Consider the following 21,568-nt stretch of genomic DNA (forward strand, 5'->3'; position numbering starts at 1 on the left):
GCCATAGTGACTATGAAATGCTGCAAGATGTTCACCGATTGTCACGTATTCAGTTGGTATATACGTTGCTTGACAAGGACCTACAAATCTATTAAACCACAAGTGTATAGCAGGCAGATTATCAATTCTTTTTCTTTCCTAGTGAATGGTTTTGTCATCAGACCTCAATTTTATACCAAATCTCAGTGTCAGTGTTATTTTACAAACCTCAAGTCCACATCCATTGCTTTTCCATAAATCTTTTGCATCCCTGATATTACTAATGGAAAGCCCTGCTAAGTACAACAGACCTATGAATGCTTCCATTTCAGCTAGTGAAGTGCAATAATAAATACATTTTTGAGTATGGCTATTGATGCATACAGAATGTTTTACTTACATTTCAGCATTTGTGTATTTTACAACATCTTGTAGCATTTCACTTATTATAAACAACTTCACACACTGAATGGAAGTGCTGGCATTCCATTCAATAGGTTCCATCCCCAAGATCCTCATTATATTTTTGAATCTAGTTCTAACATTGGATCATTCCATTTTGTGGTGTGACCATTTTGTACCATTTCTGCTAGCTGTATATGCACTCACATTGCTGTTTTTGTCATCATCTGAATGAAGGAGTTTGTATTCCTTGTGTCTGATCATTCAATTTTGCTGCATTTCATTGTCACAGAAACTTTGCCTCCCATAACCAACATCAAACTCATTATCATATTAATCATTCATGCACAAACGATCTGATGATTCACTTTCTACCTCCTTCAAAATTTGTAAATCTGGTTTTTCATGTGCCACTCTACTCAATTGGGTTACTTCTGCCAGAAAAATCAAAAGAAAACTTTTTAAAAACAAAACTTAAATGTAAAGAAGTTTAGCAAAGAGATTTCATGGGTAAAATTCACCAGTTCCTGCTTTGGTTCTCCTATACATACCTTACCATTCGTCTGTCAAGCGGGGAAATGCACAGATGGGTATTTGCTTTCCCCAGGCACAGCTACTGTAAGTCACTCTCACATTGCATTTATTGTAAAATACATGTTTACAAAACAAAAGAATAGTGTGGGTGTATTTTACCCCCTGTGATGCTCTATTATGTTCCATGGTCCATGTATCTGTTTTTGTTCCAGTATAATGCCATTCTTTATTACTATTACTTTGTAACGTAGCTTGAAATCAATATTGTAAGGCTTCCTGCTTTGCTCTTGTTGCCCATAATTACTTCTGGTATTTTAGGTCTCTTCTGGTTCCATATGAATTTTAGGATTGTTTTCTCTAATTCTGTAAAGTATGCTGTTGGTGTTTTGATTAGGACAGCATTGAATCTATACAACAGATTTGGGAGTGTGATCATTTTGACAATATTTATTCTGCTTATCCAGGAGCAGGGAATATATTTCTGTTTTCTGATGTCCTCTTCAGTTTCTGCCTTCAGAGTATTGTAGTTTTCCTTGTAGAGGTCTTTCATTTTCTTGGTTAAGTTAAATCCTAGTTATTTCATTTCTCATGAATGGTATTGTTTTTGTAACTTTTTTCTTATTGAGTTCATTATTGGTATATACAAAATGCTAATGATTTTTTTTGCATTGACTGTGTATCTTGCTATGTTGCTGACGTTTGTTATTAATTCTAAGAGTTTTTTGGTGAAGTTCTTTGGGTTTTCAATGTAAAGTATCATGTCATCTGCAAAAAAATGATAATTTAAATTCTTTCTTTCCTATATTTATCCCTTTTTTTTTCTTTCTTTCTCTTGATTGATTTCTCTGGCTAATATTTTGGGTACTATGTTGAATAGAATTGGTGATAGTGGACATCTTTGACTTGTTCCTGATTTTAAGGGAGATGCTTTTACTTTTCCCCATTTAGAATGGTGGTGTCTGTTGGTTTGTCATAAATAACTTTTATCATATTAAAATATGGGCCTTCTTTACCTGTTTTCTTTAGGATTTTTATCATGAAGGGCATAAGATTTTGTTGAAAGCCTTTTTTGCATCTGTTGATAAGATCATGTGGTTCCTGGCCTTACTCCTGTTTGTAAGATGCATTACATTTACTGACATGAATGCTGAGCTAGTCTTACATCTCTGGAATGAAACCTACTTGATCATTATGTATGAACTTTTTGTTGATTTGCTACATTATATTTGCTAATATCTTGTTGAGGATTTTTGCATCTACCATTAAAGAGATTAGCCTGTTGTTTTCTTTTTCAGTTGGGTCTTTGTATGGATTTGGGACCAGAGTAACACTGGCTTCCTTACATGAATTTGGGAGCACTCAATCTTTGAAGCACTTGAAATTATATAAGTGATACAGCATCCTTAAGTGTATTACAGTATTCATCAGTGCAGGCTTAAATTCCTGGGCTTTTGTTGTTGTTGGTGGTGGTGGTGGTAGATTCCTTATTTACTGTGTCAATTTCATTGATTGTCACTGAGTTGTTAAGCATATTTATATCTTCTTGGGTTAGCTTTGGTAATTTATATGAGTCTAGGAATTCATCCATTTCTTCAAAATTTGCTAATTTGTCAGTATGCAATTTTTTAAACTAGTTACTATTTTTTGAATTTTGAAAGTATTTGTTATGATTTCACCTCCCACATTTCTAACTGTACTGATGTGAGTCTTTTCTCTCTTTCTTTCGGTGTACCTGATAATAGCTTACCTATTTTATTTATTTTTCTAAGAACTATTTCTTCAATTTGTTGATTTTTGTAAGTTTTTAAGTCTCAATTTTATTGATTTCCACTGTCTCATCTTTGTAATTTCTTTCCTTGATTTCAGGTTGAGGCTGGTTTGTTGTTGGTTTTCAAGTATCTTAAGATTTCTCCTGAGGTTATGTATTGGACTTGCTTTCTTTTCCTAATGTGAGCACTGATTGCAATGAATTTTCCCACTGGAACTGCTTCCATAATGTCCCGGAGTTTTGTTGAATTGTACAGTCATTGTCATTAACTTCCAGATATTTTTAAACTTATTCTTCAGTTTCTTCTGTGACTAATTGGTTGTTTAGGAGTAAGTTTTTAATTTGCTAGGAGCTTTTTGCTTTTGCTAAAATTTCTTCTGTCACTAGTTTCTGTTTTCATTGCACAGTGGTCTGATAGTATGTATGCAGTAATTTCAATTCATTTGTAGTTACTTAAGCACACTTTGTGGACTAGTATGTGATCTATTTGTAAAAAGTACTATGTGCTGCTGAAAAGAGTGTATATTCTGTTATAAAGGGATAAATATCCTATAGATATCAATTAAGTCCCTATTTTTAATTGACTTTTTGTTTAGTTGATCTATCTCTTTGCAAAAGTGAGGTGTCAAAAACCCCCTACTATGATTGCGTTAGTGTTTATTTGATCATTTAAGTTCAGCAGTTCTTATTTTATGAAAATAGATGCTCCAGTATGCCTTTAACTAGTATGTAGTGACCTTTGTCTCTTCTAATAAGTTCTAATCAATTTTAGCTTGAAGTTTACCATATATGATACTAGAATTTCTGCTTCTGCTTGTGTTGGGGTTCTAGCACATAAAATGTTTTCCATCCTTTTGTTTTTAGTCTATAAGTATCTTTTTTTTATTAGATCAGTTTCTTGTATGCCACAGACTGTTGGATTCTGTTTTTGCATCTATCTGCAAATTGGAGAGTTGAGGCCATTAATGTTGAGAGATATTACTGCAATGTGTTGATTACATTGCCTTCTTTATCTGTTGATGAATCATTTGTTTTTCTTTTCCTGACATTAATTGATATTTATCCACTGACATTTATTGGAGTTTTTGTTTCCTCTGTGTTTTTACCTGTGTTGATGGTCTCATTATTTCTGTCAAGAATGTTCTTCATTATTTTCTCAAGTGCTGCTTTAGCACTCATATATCTTTTGATGTAGTTTTTTTAATGGAAATACTTTATTTCTCCATCTATTTTGAAGGACAGTTTTGCTGGTTAAGTTAATCTGGGTTGGAGGTTATTTGCTATTAGGGTTTGAAACTTTTCACTCCAAGCTCTTTGGGCTTTCAGGGCTTGTGTTGAGAAGTCTGCTGTGATTCTAACTGATTTATCTTTATACGTAAACTGCTTTTAAAATTCTGGATTTTTAAAGAAAAGAAGGTGCTCTAAAGGTTATAACTGCATATATGTTTAAGTGTATAAGATAGATAACCATATTACTGAGTTTTTTTTTGGATCAATGAACAAAACTCTTTGCACTCTCACTGTTTGAAAGTCCACTTTATATGCTTCAATTTTGTAACTTGAACAACTATTTCTAAGAAGAGAATATGTAATCTATTAACTAGTGATTTCCTACTGTTTATTTTTTAAATTTTGTATTATTTGTACCCCTTTTCTATTTTTTTTTTCTTTTTCTCCTTAAATAAAACATATTCTGGCTTTTTGCTGATATATGGTAATTTAATAAGGATGTGCTTTTATTTGGTGTTCTGTATCACTTGCTTATATTTTAAGCTTTTCTTATATTTGGAAAGTTTTCTTCTATGGTTACTACAAACAAGCTAGTAAATCTAACTGTGTTATCTTCTAGTTTTTCTCTAGCTTCACTTAGCTTTAGATTGGTATCACTGAGTATAGTAGTTGTTGAATAATCTTCTCCTGTTCCTTTATTTTATTGTTATTTCTCTGAGTACTTCATTGTAATTCACTATTTTGTGCTCAATTGCAGACACCCTGTCCTCATATGGGTCATGTCTGCAATTTGTTAATTTTATATAGTTTTTTAAATTTCATACATTTCTATCTGACAACTTCTTGAGGGTCCTATATCCTTCCTGAATCTGTCATTTAAGTTTGGATCTCACTTGGTTAGCTCATCCAGTATTTACTTATTTCCCCTGTATTCTCTATGGGGATATTGAGCGAAATTGCTGTGAAATTTCTACTTGTTTCTTCTTTGAGCTCATCTAACTTATTCATCCCTTTCATAAACTTTTCATAGAGTTCTGCTACAACCATTCCATAGAATTGCTTTTTCTTCCATTTGCAAACTCTTGCTCTGTCTTGGAGAGTTGGGAGACCTCAGGGATCTTCTGTTGCCTCACTTCCCTATGCATCTTTGTATATGCACATCTGTGGGACATATATTCTGGTTTTTCCCTTTTGTGGGTGGGGTGAAGACTGTGGGTTAGATCTAGAAGTTTAAGGAGAGTTTGTGACATATATGGAGGTTTTAGTAGGATGTTGCCTCTGTGTGAATAATTTTCAGCTTTGTATGTCCAGTGCTAATAGCTATTCTTTCTGTTATTTACTTACTGATTTGGATTCTGTCCTTATGTGTTACCAAAAGAATTGCTCCTGGTTACAGCACCATCAATAGACTCAATCACACAACTCTTCTGTATGACAGTTCTTGCATTATACTGCTCCCCTAAGTCTATCCTCTATGTACTCTATGATCATTTATTATTTATAACTGTCCTGCAGTGAGGAAGGTGAAGTGGAAGGAGGAGAATGGGAGGTGACAGAAGGAGGACTGTAGGACACTAGGGGGAGGTTGAAGCAAGGGGTGAGTGACAAGAAGAAAAAAAAATGATGTGGGTTCTGATAGTACTGGAGTCATTTTAGTGGAGTTAGGGACTGGTGTTGACAGTTTTAGAAGGATATTTGTGAGGGAAGGAGTGAAATATTGTAGGAGAGAGGTTTCCTTTGTAATTGAGGAAAGCTATCTGGTTGTCAGAATCCACTGATAGAAAGGACAATAGTCTAGTTAAGATATGGAAAGGGGGGGTTAGCTCAGCAGTATAAGTACCTGCTCCCCGCCAAAACAAAACAAACCAAACAAATAAACAAAAGACCTGGAAGAAGCAAAGACTCAGGACTAGAAGAGTTGAGACTTAAAACTAGAGAAGATCGCAGTGACTATGGGGAGCTAAGTATAGAAAATTAAAATCTGGGAGGGGAAGTTTATATATTTGGAACAAGAATAAAGAAATATGATAATAATATTACTGCAGGGTTTGAGAGGAACTAGACAGAAAGTCGAGGTGAGGGAGAGAACTTAGACACTTATTAAGTCAGACCCAGTGGAAGAAAAACATCCACAAAAGCAAAAACCTGATAACACAAGGGCATCACATAACCCCACATTACCACATAATCCAAGAAACAACAAAATGTCAAAGCTGTAGGATATCCGGTGGGAACACGGCTTAAACATTCCGGTGAGACAGTGTATGTGATTCACACATAGCTTCTTTGCCAGGCAGTTTGCCTACACCCCAGAAACTCCTCCGAACCCTTCACTGCAGGACAGAAGCTAACTCAGAGTCAGGACTCCTGCCTCCCAGGCTGCAGCCAGGCCTGCAGAGTCTGATTCAGTCTGAGTTCTTGGTGTAGGAAGCCTCGCTGTTCCTCTCCCTGGGTGCGAAGGCGACGTTGGCAGACAGATTCACAGGGAGAAAATTGCCCTCTGAGTCAGGAGTATTCCTATACAGCCACATCAGCTACAGTAGAGAGAAGTGAATCAGTTACCATGGTAACTATCAGGGAAAATTGAGAAATAATATACCACGAGACCCAACTTTGAATCTCACTTAAGCCTGGTAACAGTGTAAGAATTGTAAGAGCCTAAGTATGAACCCACAGGTAATACGCACTAAATATGATAGCTATGTTTCCTCTAATGGTTTTTTTTTTTTAGAGAAAAAAGGAGTAACAATAATTTTATAGAATCAATTATCTAAGGCCCAAGGATTGGAGACCGAGTAATGCCAGAGATGTGGGAGAAGAAGAGGGGGGAAAGGTTTTTTTCTTTTTATTTTTAGGTCTACCTTTAATGAACTAGATCAGAAGAAAAAGGCAAGCAGAAGTATGTGCACACACTCATCAAAGACGATGGAAAATAATGGAATAAAAATGATGGGAAATAAACGAAGGAGGAAAACAGAGAAAGGAAGGAAGGAAGGAAGGAGAGAAGGAAGGAATAAACAAAGCCTCCACTGCTTTGGGCTTGACTGTGTTCTCACTGGAAGTCTAAGCTGGCGGTCCTCCTGCCCCCAACCATGCTGGATTCAGACTTCTGCACAGGGTGGGAACAGGCAGTGGCCTTCCAACCCCATGCACCTCAGGGTGAACCTGGCCTCCACCGCCCACGTTCACCAGCTGCCGGCCCTCAGCAGGACTCCCTGCAGCCTGCCTCCTGGTTGCCCGTTGTCTCCCATGGTTGCTCTCCTTTCCTCATCTGCTCTGGGAACTTGACCGGTCCGGGCTGGCTCGTAGTCACTGAGACCCAGGTCTGGACCCTGAGCCCTTCCCTCCAACGGCCACCCTACCAGTTCTTGTTGCTCCATTATGGTGGCAAACTCTGGAGTGAGGTCATTTGCCACAGCTGACTGTGGAAGGCCATTCTGGAATCAGTATCCCCCGTTTTCTTTGTAGTTGCCAACAGTCACCAGGCTAAGAGAAGTGTTAAGCGTGGCTCTCATGAATGAAAAGCTTTTAGTTTCCCTTTGTCTCCCCCCTGGTGGCCGGCCAGCCCCTCCTGGCTGTGGTTTGCAGAGGGTCCCCTCTCTTCCCCATGATGTGTTCTATTCTTCTGTATCATTTAATTCCTTTTCCCCTCTTTTGCTGGTTTCCTCCTCATCCCCAGGTAACATTCTCTCACGTGGATCCCTCTCCAGGCCACTGTTTTCCAGACTGTAGACACTTTGACCTAGAGACGCTGAATTGCTAGCACTCACTGCTCTGCTATTTTCTTTCCTCACTCTCCTAAAACTGGGAAAAAAAAATTTTTTTTTTTTGTCTTTTTCATTTTTATCGGTACCGGGGATCGAACCCATGACTGCCTACTTACAAGGCAGGCGCTTATGCCGCTGAGCTAAATCCCCAGCCCCAAAACTGGGAATTTTTTTGAGCGAGTTTCTTGCAAGGGAAAAAAGGTTTGTTCTGAAGCTACAGTTCTTAATTGTAAAATCTCATTTTCCATATCTTCTTTCTACTTACTTTTTCTTTTACTACCTTAGGAAGGTCATGGAATTACCTACATACTGGCCGAAAGTCAGAAATGAGTCAAGGCCAACAAAAAACACACCAGTCTTTGAGCAGCACCAGAGTTTACATTGTAGCATTTCACCGGAACCACTATGCTATGCTGTTTCTATATCTCACTCTTTCCCAGGCACAAAGTATTCCTGCTCAGACTCCCACCAAATCCACTTGTAGCAAACGTGTGTTGTGTTTTAGCTACCTAAGGTCTTTTTATCCTTTCCGTGAAGGAAGTACCTTCCAGCATTCCACTTGATCCTTGTGGGTTTGCCAGTCATGTTGACCTCTTCTGGGTCCTATTAGAGTGACTACATGACCCCTGCTTGCACAGTCAAAACATTCCGATTTCAGCGCCATGGTGAGTTGGTCTTATCATCTGCTTTAGTTTACTTGTGCTACTATACCAAAATTTTATTGAGTAGAATTTATAGACCATAGAAATTTATTTCTCCTAGTTCTAGAGTCTGGAATATTTGCGATCAAGGTATTGGTATTCTGTATTTAAAGAGGGCTTTCTGGCTGTGTCCTCACACTACAGGAAGCAGAGAGGAAAATGATCTTACATAGTTCTCTCCAGCATGCCTTTCAAAACATGGACAGAGAAATCTAAAAGTCTCTGTCCTGCTTCGAATCATATAAGCAGCTCTCCACCAGGCACCAGTGATCTCTTCAGCATCCCTCTCATTTCCACGCTGCTCCAACTGTACCGCTAGAGAGGCCAAAGCTGATGAGCTCGATGTGAATACAAACCCAAGTGTAGGCTCAGTTTCTCCCAACAGCATTCACACGAGTAGAAAGAACAGAAATTCCCATTTGTTTCCTGTTTTCATCATTCAGTATTGAGTGCTGTGATAGGCAGCTTCTAAAACGGTGATCCCTGCCTCCTATACTGTCCCTTCCCATTCTGTAACAGAGATGCTCTCGATGACCAATAGAATACAGTAGAAGTAACGGTGCATAACACTCACTATTAGGGATTAAAGACTGAATCTTTCTCTCTCTCTCTCTCTCTCTCTCTCTGTCTCTTTTTCTCTCTTCATTCACTCTAGGAGAAGCTGGCTACCTTATTGTGAGAAGCTTTATGGCAAAGCCCATCATGCAGGGAAACTAGAGGTTTTTAACAATGATCACATTAGTGATCTTAGAAATGGACCCTCCCCCTCTATTTAGCCTCAGAGGACATCAGACCCAGTTGATATCTTGACTGGAGACCCTGAGAAACCCTAGCGTGAACCTGAGCTAACTACTCTTCAATTCCTGACCAAGAGAAACTGTGAGAAAAAAGTTTGTTGTTTTAAGATGCTACAGTTCAGAGTATTTCTACTCTGTGGCAGTAAATAAAGAATATAGACCCTTTTCCAATACTGCTTTTCACTGACTTGATAGATAGTTATTGCTAGTATATTTCACTGAATCTAAGACAACTGCATTTCAAGATGACTAATTTGTCCTATGAATCACTTAAAATGAAAAAAAAATGCCATCAACTAAACTATGATCAAATTTTAGGAATGTTGTATAGTGCCAAAAAATGTACATCTTAGAATTGTTAAGACATAGTATCTGATTTTGTTATAGGGCTCTCTCCATGTGTACTGGGAAAATAAAAACTTTCTTTTTCATGCCTATGATTAAGTTTGGTACAGATTCAGTATGTGTGAATGTAGAGGTTTTGTTTTGAGTTGAGAAGTCTTATATCCATGTGGGTGTTACATGACATTTTGGATAAACCCTAACTCGGTATAACTTTGGTCTTAACTGTAAATGCACACGGGAAACTTCAAAGACACAAGTTGTTCCAATTCACGTGTCAGTTGAAGGGATTCCCAGCCAGCACTGCTTTCTGTGCTTTCCGTTTGTCCAGAACAAAAGTGTTGCGCGAGTACCTCTTCACAATCTAGCCCAAGGCGACCCTCACCTCCTCATCCTGGCTGATGCCAAACATCTGCTGGTGTCTGCATTCTCACAGATGATTTTATCATTCCCACTGGACCAGTTGGCAGACATTAAGAAACCTGCTTTAGTAACACAACTAGACAGTGAGAAGGCTGGAGTAACACCAGGGTATTCACCCTCTGTCCTCCACAGATCCCTGTGCTTTCTCTGAAGAAGAAAGGCTATGGTCCTGCCTGTGACCTTAGAGGACAGTCATGGCAAAGGAAAACAAGGCAGCCAGCTCACCCAGAGGCACCAACACACACCTTTTGGGTTTATAATGAGCTGATTTTCATCTTGGGAACACTGAGCATTTTGCAAACATTATCTCATTAATCCTCATCATGTCAGACATTTTTCAAACAAATGAGCTTTTGGAAAGACCTTGAGGTCTGAAGGTTACAGGCACAGTGTGAACGTACAGCATTGTCCTATAAAGCCTGACCAACTGCCACGGAGTCAACCTTGGGGAGCTCTCCTGTGAAAATGCCAAACCTTCTGCATCCTGGAGATACAGGCCAGAAGATGGGGAGCTCAGTTCCACACAACTACCTCTGACTTGAGGGAGGAGTTAGCCTAAAGCTGAGCTGCCAAAGGGGATTCCACTGGAAACTGGTCAACTATCTGTGTCTGCCTGACACACTAAGAAGAATCCCATGGCCACATTCAGGCTCCCTGGGAAAGAGCTGTGGAGTGATTAGTGCGGTTTGCCTTGGGTGTAGGACTGGAGAATTTACCATTTGGGGGATCAGGAATCCTCAATGCTGGCTGTATATTAGAATTATCTGAAGAGTTGGTAAACTAAAAATATGTAGGTATTTTCCCAGCACAATTGAATCAGAATTTAGTGAGTGGGCCTACGCGGTCATCTATATAGTCTTAAGAGTGCCCAGGTGATTTAAACTGGCAATTCTAATTTAACACTCACCGAGATTTAATGGGTGATTCTAATCAAGTGTAATTGAGATTCACCATAGGGAGGGTAGCAGGTAGGGCAGTAGTTCTCAGCCTTGACTGTAATTGGGATTACTTAGGGTATTTAAAAAAGTTGCTAGTCTGGATCACTCCCCATTTACTTGGATTTAATTGATTCTGGGGGTAGCTTAGGCCTTGACGTTTTGTTTTGTTTTGTTTTGTTTTGTTTTGTTTTGTTTTGTTTTGTTTTGTTTTGTTTGAGAAAGGGATTCATTATGTTGTCCAGGTTCCTCTCAAGTTAGGCTCAAGCATTACAAGAAGCTGGGGCTATAATCACAGGCCTTCTTATCCATTTTGGCATTGGAAATTTAGAAAACTAGGGGTTTGTTTTGTTTTTAATATAAATATTTTTAGAGCACGTTTAGTTTCACAGCAAAATTGATTGGAAAGCACAGAGTTTAACTCAGACACACTCCTGTCTCCATACACACAGGCACTTCTGCCTCGCTACCCTCTGGAAAATTTTCAACTGTGTGGGAATTAAACAACACACTCATGAACAACTGATGGGTTTAAGAATAAATCAGGGGAAATCAAAAAATACTTTGAGACAAACAAAAAAGGATGCACAACATACCAAAATTTAGGGAATGTATCAAAAGTAAATTCTAAAAGGGAAGTCTAATGTAGTAGAGGACAATATTTTTTTTAAAAAAGTATCAAGTAAATCTAACTTGATACTTCAAAAAGCTAGAAAAAGAGCAAACTGAGCCCAAAGTTGCGAAAGAAAGGAAATAATGGACTAGAAAAAAAAATAAAGAAACTAGAAATACAATTGAAAGAATCTGTGAAACTAAGTTGTTTTTTCGAAAAGATAAACACAATTAAGAAATATTTAGCTACAGTAACTAACTAAAGAGAATAAAAGACAAGACTCAGGTAAATAGATAAATACAAGAGGAGACATTATAACCCTATTCTACAGAAATATAGGACATTAAGAAACAATAGAACACTCTAACGGATATAACAGCAAGTGTGTTTAGGGGTGTTAAATAGCTGACTGTATCAATGTTTTTGGATCCTTGAACACAGCTGTTTGCAGCCTACCTGTTTGAATGTCCACCTTGTATTCTTTGATACTGTGATTTGAGGAACTATTTTCAAGATGATAATATGTAATATACTAACAGGTGATTTCTTACTGTTATGTTTTTTTGTTTGTTTGTTTGTTTTGTTTTTTTTTTGTTTTGTTTTGTTGTTTTTTGTAGTTCTGTATTATGTGTACCCTTACACCGCTTTGGTTTGTTTTGTGTTTTTCTCTTTTTCCTCTTAAATAAAAAAAAAAAAAGAAAGAAACAATAGAACAATTATTACATGCCAACAAATTGAGTAAGTCGGAGTAAATGAATAAATTCCTAGAAATACACAAACTACCAAGATTCAATCATAAGTAAAGATATAAACAAAGTAATAATGAGTAAGGTGATTAAATCAATTATTAAAAATCACCCTCCCAAAAAGTATAGGACCAGAGAGCTTTATGAATGAATTCATTGAAAGCATTTAAAGAACTAATACCAGTATTTCACAAACCCTTAAAAAAAAAAGAGGAGAAAATACTATCAAACTCATTTCATGATGACAGCATTACCCTCATACCAAAGTCAGATAAATACACTACCAGTACAGAAAATTTAAAAATAATACCCATGAAGAATGCAAGTACAAAAAGCTCCCAGTAAATTTTAACAAACCATACCAAACCACGCAGTAACAGGGTCATACATTATGATCCATGGAGGGCAAATGTGATTCAACATGTGAAAATCAGTAAATGTAATACCCTACATTAACAGAATGAAGAACAAAAAAACTCGTTTATCTCATTTCCAGTGAACTAACGATTTCAGTGTAATACCTGAACCCATTAAAATTCTAAGAAAAAATATAGGAGAAAAGCTGTTAGGCATGTGCTAAGTTAGCGATTTTTTTTTTTTTTTGCACTGAACACCAAAAAACATTGGTGCAACAAAAGCAAAAGTAATTAAGTAGAACTATATCAAACTAAAAAGTTTTTTCACAAATAAGGAAACAATCAACAAAAGTAAAAGGTAACCTATTGAATAGGTGAAAATATTTGCAAACCATATAGCTGATAAGGAGTTAGTATCAAACTATATAAAAGATTCTACTGATATAATTCAACAGCAATCAAATCAAGTAAATCTGATTTTGCTGGGCATGGTGGTGTATGGCTGTAACCCCAGCACTCTGGAGGCTGAAGCAAAAGGTTTGCCATGAATTTGAGACCAGCCTGGGCTACATAAGTGAGTTCAAGGCCGGCTGCACTGCATATGAGATCTTGCCTCGATAAATAAATAAATATAACTAATTTAAAAATGGTTCAAGAATCCCAATAGATATTTTTCCAAAGAAGACGTACAAATCATCAGGGAAATACATATCAAAACTACAATGAGCCATTACCTCCCTGTAATAAAAATGGCTATTATAAAAGACAAGTGCTCACAATAGTATAGAAAAAGGTGAGTTCTTCTACAGTAAACCAGTATGCCCATCGTGGAAAAGAGAATGGAGGTTCCTCAAAAACATAAAAATAGAACCACTATATAATCAAGCAATCCCACTTCTGAGTATTTATTCAAAGGAAATGAAATTTATATCTAACGAAGTATTTGTATCCTATGGAAACAACCTATGTGACTACAGATGGATGAATGGATAAGGAATGTGTGACACACACGTATATACAAACACATGGTGAAATATTACTCAGCCATAGAAAGAAGGAAAGCCTGCCATCTGCAACAGCGTGAACAAATGCAGAGGCCATTATGCTAAGTCAAATAAGTCCAACAGAGAGGGGAAAAGTACTGTACGATCTCACTTATATGTGGAGACTTTCAAAAGACACTAGAATGGTAGTTGTATCATCTGAATTATAGAGGAAATAGGGAGTTAGCCAAAGAATACAAACTCTCAGTCGTAAAATAAATTATGAGGCTCAAATATACAGCATGGTGAGTATAGTTATACTGTATTGTTCTTGCAATTTGCTAAGAGAATAGATCACAAATGTTCTTACCCTTTACACACACACACAACCCACACAAATGGTAATTGAGGTGATTGGTGTGTTAACTTGATTTAAATTTAAAATATTTAAAATATAGGTAGATAGAGACAGAGACAGAGACAGAGAGAATGGTCTTCAATTTACATATCAAGAAACAGACTCAAAGAGAAAAAGGGACCTGATCAACAACTGTGACTCACACCCATGGTCCCAAGTGAACCCAGAGCCCTTTCTATAGCTCTCCAGGTATTCAAATGTCCATGCTTCTTCATTCACTTAAATGTGTTCACCAAGAGTGAGTGTGGTTATCATTTAATCCCCATGACATTAGGGAGGAATGGTTTTCAAAGGTAAAAGGAATTTTCAAAAAGGCAAATGGAGAGAACCGCCAACCTTGGGTGCCTAGAAGCTGCCTCTCTTGCTCTCCAGATTCAGAAGTCCGGCTGGTGCTGATGGGAGAGAGGAAGGTGTGCGGCCGTAAAGAGTGTGTTGGGACTGTCAAGGGAGCCTCCAGCCTTCCCCTGCCCACAAGGCCCATTCTTTGCTGGCCCATCTCCATAGCTATCGGTTCTGGTGCCTCTCCACACATGTGGGTCCTGACACTAGACATGGATATTCTCTTCTTATGCAAGAGGAGACTCATCATTCCCTCCAGCATGATGCCTCCCTGGGCCAAAGCCACATTAAACTGCTCCCAGAGTACCTGACTCACAAGTCTTTTTGACCCTTTGGCCTAGGATGCCCAAGACTGAGTTACTCAGCTTGCGTTTTAGAAACTGGTTTCTATTGTGACATTGGATGTATCTTTTTCCAATCTTAAAATCTCTCTGGACCACATTCACAGCATGTCCTTGTCCCTATGCCTCTCTACCCGTAAGCAAGAGGATGTTTAGACCAATATTCTCAGAGGCTGCTTTTCAAACTGCGGGGATTTGTCGGTGACATGTGTTATTATAAAACACACTCCATGCAAATACCCCCATAATATACATTTGGGGACTCAGAACTGCAGGTGGGTGGAAGAACTAGCTTGGAGGGCTGGAAATTATTGCTATCTCTGAAATTCTGTTGTCTCTGCCACTTAGAGAAGTCTGTGATTTATCAAGTCATCCATGATTGAAATTTTCTGTCCAAAATTATGGGGAAACCAAGACTTCTCCCACATACATAGGCAGCAGGATTGTTTAAAGATTGTATAACATTCACCTTAGAGAAGTGGACAAGGTCAGTAACGTGCATCAATGTTCCCATCTCTGAGTAAACAGCAGGTGTTTTTACAGAGAATTTTCTTCTTTCATCCTAAACTCCAGTTGTCTTTGAAGGATTCCTTTAGACTCTACCCACTTATTGTCATTTAATGAGTTTAATCATGTTTCTGGCACTTTGCTTTCCTTTCCGTCACATTTGCTGTTCACTTTCTTTCCCCAACCTCTAGTCCTAAAGTCTGATAGTTAAGTAACTTGGAAGCTTTGAGTTAAATGAGTTTTTAAGACATGACTTTTCAGAACATTGATGTGTGCGGTGAATCTTCAGGAAGATTTATACAATGTATGCAATAGTCAAAATCTTTTCAAGGGCATCTTATGAGACTTAAGTTTAGTTCAGAAGATGCTGGATAGTCTCAGATGGAAACCAGTTTCTCCTCTACCATGGATTAAATTGTAGCACTCCATATCTCAAAGTGTGAGCTTATTTTAACAGAATAATCAAGTTAGAATGAGATTATTACAATGGTCCCTAATCCACTGTGACTAGTGTCCTTTGAAAGGGGGAGAAATTTGGACATAGAGACAGATGTGCACACAAGGAAGATGGTGTGAAGAGAAACAGGGAGATGATACCATCTACAAGCCAAGAAATTTCCAAGGTTTACAGCTGATAGGAGAAAGGTCCGGAACACACCCCTCCCTAGCAGCTCCAGGGAACGTGAATGTGCCAACACCTTGATTTCAGATCTCTGGCCTCTAGAACCACAAAACAATGCATTTCTGTCACTTTAGCCTACACAATTTTAACCTATACAAGAGAGTGCCCTGAAGGGCTATAATACATCCCTTCATGTCCATTCTTCCATCCGCCTGGTAGGTAAATCAGGTTCACAGGATTTTTTGTCCTACTTTTAAAAGCATATACATTTGAAAATTATCATAATCTAAAGCTAATATAAATACTTGTTTCTCCTTTTAGGTTATAATAGAAGTCTTATTTTCTAGGTAGGTAAATGGCCAACTAGCTAGAGGTTAACACAACTGTTTTCTGTAAAGCATTAGAGAATAATTACCCTTAGGCTATTCAACCCTACCACTGCTTCAGGGAGGTAATACAGTCATCAGTATGTAAAGGGAAGAGTGTGACCATGTTCCCATAAATTTGTATCAACAAAACTGGCAGCAGACCAGGTTTTGCTCACAAGTTACAGCTTGCTGACCTTTAATCACTGTTACTAATGCTGTTACTAATGCTGGTCACTATTTTAGGAGCAGGCGATGCAGTTGGGAGCAACATAGTCAAACTCTCTGCTCTCACAGAGCGTGGAAAATCTTGTTCACAGCTGTGTTGCCAGTAAGTACATGACACACAGTGAGTAATCCACAAATGCCGAATCCGTGAGTGACTGACAGGCCCTCCAGCAGGAAGAAATGAGCCACGCCTTAGGCCAGAGGGAATTCTGGGACTCTAAAATGCTATCTGAAAAGTAGTTCTATTTGCAGTTTGATTCCCTGACAAGGCAAACACAAACATCAGTGGGTTTTCATATGCAGCCAAACATATACACAAAAATGGTCATAAAAGCATGTTTCCTAAATTACCTCAAAATCATTACCTTGCTGTCTCTCCCACCCTAAATGATTATATAATAACCCTTACCAGTCTTGAAAGAGCCACATTAAAGTAGGATCAAAATCTCAAATCCAGTCTTTTCCTTCCCCCTTAATGACATCAGAAATTTTTTAAATGTTTTGTTTTTGAGACAGAGTTTTGCTATGCAGTTCAGGCTGGACTTGAACTTATTTTGTAGCCCAGGCTGGCCACCCAGTGATCTTTCTGCCTTAACTTCTTGGGATTACAGGCATTTGTTATGAAACCCTGCCTACCAGAGCTCCTGATGACTGCCCTGGGGAATATAGCTTCCTGTTGTCACCAGCTTGGGCTGGGGCTAGTTCATGAGCTAGTATCCAACAACATAACGCTCAGTGAGAAAAACCAGGCACAAAAGAGAACATAATCCACAAATCAATGTACATAAAGTTCAGAGAGAGAAAAACTTATTTATGGTGACAGAAAACTGCAATTCCTCTGAGTGGTGGTGGGTTAGGATGCATTTTGCCCAGGAGAGGATAGCGGGGAGTCCTCCACACCAGACGTGTCCTCTGTCTTGATTCAGATGGTATTTACATAGTGGAAGTATATGGGAAAAGTCATCAAGTTGTACATTTTTTTTCTGTGCATTTTATTGCACAAAGGCAGTAATTTTTTAAAAAGTTAAAAATGTAATAGGCATCAGCAGTTATTAGGGAACTGATGTTAGTATTAGAACAGTTCGATCTAAGAGATTGTCTTGGATAAAATTGAATTAGGTGTTGGAGAAATCTTAGGCTGGCTTCTTTCATTTTCCTCTCAAAGCCTTCTGGGCATTGTCTGCTGTCTGAGATAAAGTGATCATTGCACTTGACTCCAACCCCCACCCAAGGATCAAGGTTATCTGGGTACATGTAACTAGCTTGTGGCAATAACTGGAACACTTTACAGAGTCTTCCAATTGGAGGATGCACCCAGGGAGGGGATATATGTTGAAAAGTACAGTTGGGGTGTTGGGGCACAATTATAATGTAAGAACACATTTATAAAATAGCAAACTTATTGGTATTTCATAGAGAGCTACTAGGGGTCTCTGACCAAGTTTCTGACCTTGACAATGTCTAAAGTCCAGCTGCATACCTCTGATAGGCACAGTCTGAGTAACTGTCTATACCTTAAGGCACTCTGGCCTAATTAAACGACGCCCTTTAAGGGTCCTGTGGTGGATTAAAAACTGATGGTCAACTTAAACACCAGTTGAACTGAATCAGTGTGGTGCTAAGTGTAGATGGTCCACCTGAGAAAAATTTCAGCATAAAAGGAGAACTGGAAGAGAAGAATTTAGCATTGTGGCTTCTCGGAAGTGCTGTTGTTAGAAGCTATTGGTTCCCCTTTGTCATGCTGGCTTCCCTGGTACAAACTCGCTCTTACCATCAGAGGAGCTCAGAACCTTATCACTGAGAATGACTGTGGTTCACTTTGGAGGAGCTCTGGTCCTTACTTTGAGCGTTGCTTCTGGCTCCAAGGGGAGGAAGGTGTGCTGTTCAGTCTCCTGGAGAAGCTTGTCACACTGGCTTCTTGATATGAACTCTAGTGTGCTCATTGTTGTAGCTAGTGGGCTTGTTGTCACCAAGCATGACTGTGGTACTTTTGGGGGGAGCTCTGGTCCTTATTTTGAGCATCTGTTCTTGGCTTCAGTGCAAAACTCTTCACTTACTGGCACAGATCCTTCATTCCACTGGCATAGACTTTTTAACTTCTGCTGTTGATGCTGGAGCCTTCTCAGAGCAGATCCATGCAACAGGCTTGCATGAGTCATTGTCGTGGGCTCTAGGTCTCCTTTTGGATTTACGGAGGGCATTGTCATGGGCTCTAGGTTTTCATCTGAATTCACGCAGACTATTGCCATGGGATCCAGGCCCTTGGCTGGTTTTTCTAGGTGTTTAGTATGTAGACAGAGTTCCTGTACTTTCTTTGTATTTGACTCTTTGGATGACTATCATAAAATAATACTATAGATTATGTGTCCCATATATGATTGTTTTCCTTGCAATCCCCTAGATAGCAGACATCCGCCCTGAAATGTTTCTATATTATGGCAATGTCTTTATTCTCATTCTATAAGGGCCCATTTCCCTGGTTCCCCCAAGTGTTTCTATATTATGTTAAACAATCCCTTTATTTCAACAAATCTGTTCAAGACTAGTCGGTCTGTCAATATATGACTCAATGCATGTAAACAATTATATAATGTTTAGTCACTTGCTTTGTATCTTCTAAATTCTGTATGGACCAAGCTCTTCCTAAATTCAGTGCTGTTGCCTTTGTGGAACTATCCTGCAACAGTCCGCTGATGTAAAGATTAAACACTGTCTTCTTACTTGGTTGGTGCAAAGAGTAATCCTTTTGGTTTGGGTTGGATTGGAAATTTTCCCACAACAGGGGGAACGGACTGCTGCTCCTATTCATAGTGTATGTGAATGTTGCATAAGGGAAACAGCTACACTCTTGAGATTACATCCAGAGCTGTTCCTCATAATCGATGATGGGGTGGGGAAATGAATTTGGTCCTCATCAGTAATGAAAGGTGTCCATGTTTTCTCAGATAGAAATAATTTATTCTTATTCACTGCTGAAGTTAAGAAAATGTATGTGTGGTATGAGTGTGTCTATGCGTAATGAGGCGAGGGGACTCCTGGAAATAACGTGAAATCTAGCCACAGAAAAATCTGGAAATCTTTAACTGGAGTAATCCAAATAAGTATCTAAATTGACCTATCCTCATACACATACAAGTATTTACTCTTAAAATAGACTAGAAACAATTTCCACTAGTGTAGAGTGGGACACTCAGTTTCTATGCTTGTTAGGACATACTGGATCATTTCTACAAGCCAGGTAGGCCAAGTTTTATTCATTTGTAACCCTCCTCTCACCTCAGAAAATGAAATTAAGGAAAATTTAGATTGTATTATAAAAAGCTTTGGTGAAAACCAGTGTGCAAAGTAAATGTATGTCCTTACCTTCATTTTTTAAAAAATGGAAAAATACATAGCTGACATTTGTAACAATGTAGCTACACCAAGTAGAACACACACTTACATTTCCACAGAGTGGGAATCCTGGCTTCCCTTAGTGTTTTCAGCCTGTGTTTATTGCCTGCCTCACCTGCGCCATCCCTCCAGTTAATTGCCGCTGTAATTACCTCCAGTGACTACTATAGAATGAATCCTCTGTTTGGGCACAAGAACAATGGTTTTCTCATTCATGTAGGGAGTTTCCTTTAAACACTGTGGGCTGCTTTCTGAATGATTCTACCACATAATCTTTCTTTTTTCTAGCATCGAATCTTTCTTTTCTCATTTTGGTTTTCTCTCCATAGTAACGTGCATTTGTTTTAGAAGCTTCAGAAAATATAAATAAGCAAAATGAGCCAAGGCAAAAATAATCTAGAGTCTGACCAAACTTACTTTCATCTCTATATGACATACATAGTCACACATGTACGTAGGGATAGAGAAGCCATCTTTTTTCTATTTCAAAACTTTCTCCTCCACGGAATGTGTTAACTGTATCATTTACCCTAATTAACTACCCTTTTTCATTTCTTTGTATCAACTACATTCCTTTGAAACAATTACTTTGTTGTCCAATATTTTTGTCATACTTCATGGTATTAGAAACAATAGTCCCATAATTATCCCTGGAAGCTGAGTTATTGTGAGCGTCCTTGATGATTTTCTTATAATAAATTTCTAAAAATACAAATTCCAGCTTAAAGTGAATGTAAGATCTTTTTTTAAATGATGGCATTGGGAATTGAACTCAGGGCCTTCTGGGTGAGCTACATCCCCAGCCTTTTTAATTTTTTATTTTGAGACAGGTTCATTTTAAATCACTCAGTTGCTCAGGCTGGGTTCCAACTTATCACCCCCTCCTCAGCTAACTACAGACTTTGCAGATTCCTGATACATATCACCAAAATGTTTTCCTGAGCAGTCACATCAAATCCCATCCTTGTGCTCACCATGAGAGGACCAGAGAAAATGTAATCAAAGAGAACTCACACACATACAAGATAATCAAATTACGATGAAGGTAAAATTCTATTTATTTCCTTATATTTCAGTCAAGAGATTTCCTTCATGCAGGTGGTTATCTGTAGATTTGGTGACTCTGGTAAACTGGCATTCAGAGGCTAGGTATACTCTCAAGTGATTCAGATTCTATAGTAATTCAATTGATTTTTGTACTGCCAGGTAATAATGAGCTGTCTGGCACAATCCCTTAGGGGGGTTTCCAGCCAAATTGAAAGGTCTAGAAATTTCATATGTAGAGTACAGGCTGTAAATAGAACTTAACTAGGATATAAAGTGACTGGAACCAGCTGCTTCCTCTGGGCAATTGTAATGTCTACTATTAAAGAATTTACAAATGAGGAGAAACTTTGAGTCACACAAATTTAGGCCCTGGGACAGGGATGACAGAGTCACAGGGGCTTGTCACAGCCCCTATTAGGTGGGTGGAGTCTGAGCTTCAGGTGGTTGGTGAGAAGACTACAGTCTCTGGGCAAAGATGACAGAGGAGCAGGAAGATGGAGGGAGGCCTAGGAAGTGTGTTCCTGTTAGAATGCGTGCAAATCACAGCCTTTGTGTTAGCTAAAGACATGGTGTTGGGCAGAGTCCTGAAACTGGCTGAGTTTTGAATCTATAAAAAGGAGGCAAGCTCTTCTTTCTTTGGCAGTTGGAGGATTTTATTGAAATAAAACTGACACATTGAAAGAACCCATCGGTGGTTGCCATATTACTCTAATGGTTAACAATGTTAACCAG

Source organism: Cavia porcellus, unplaced genomic scaffold (genome assembly GCF_034190915.1).
Source record: "Cavia porcellus strain 051 isolate PalLab524CR breed Dunkin Hartley unplaced genomic scaffold, mCavPor4.1 scaffold_5, whole genome shotgun sequence".
NCBI classification, from domain to species: Eukaryota; Metazoa; Chordata; class Mammalia; order Rodentia; family Caviidae; genus Cavia; species Cavia porcellus.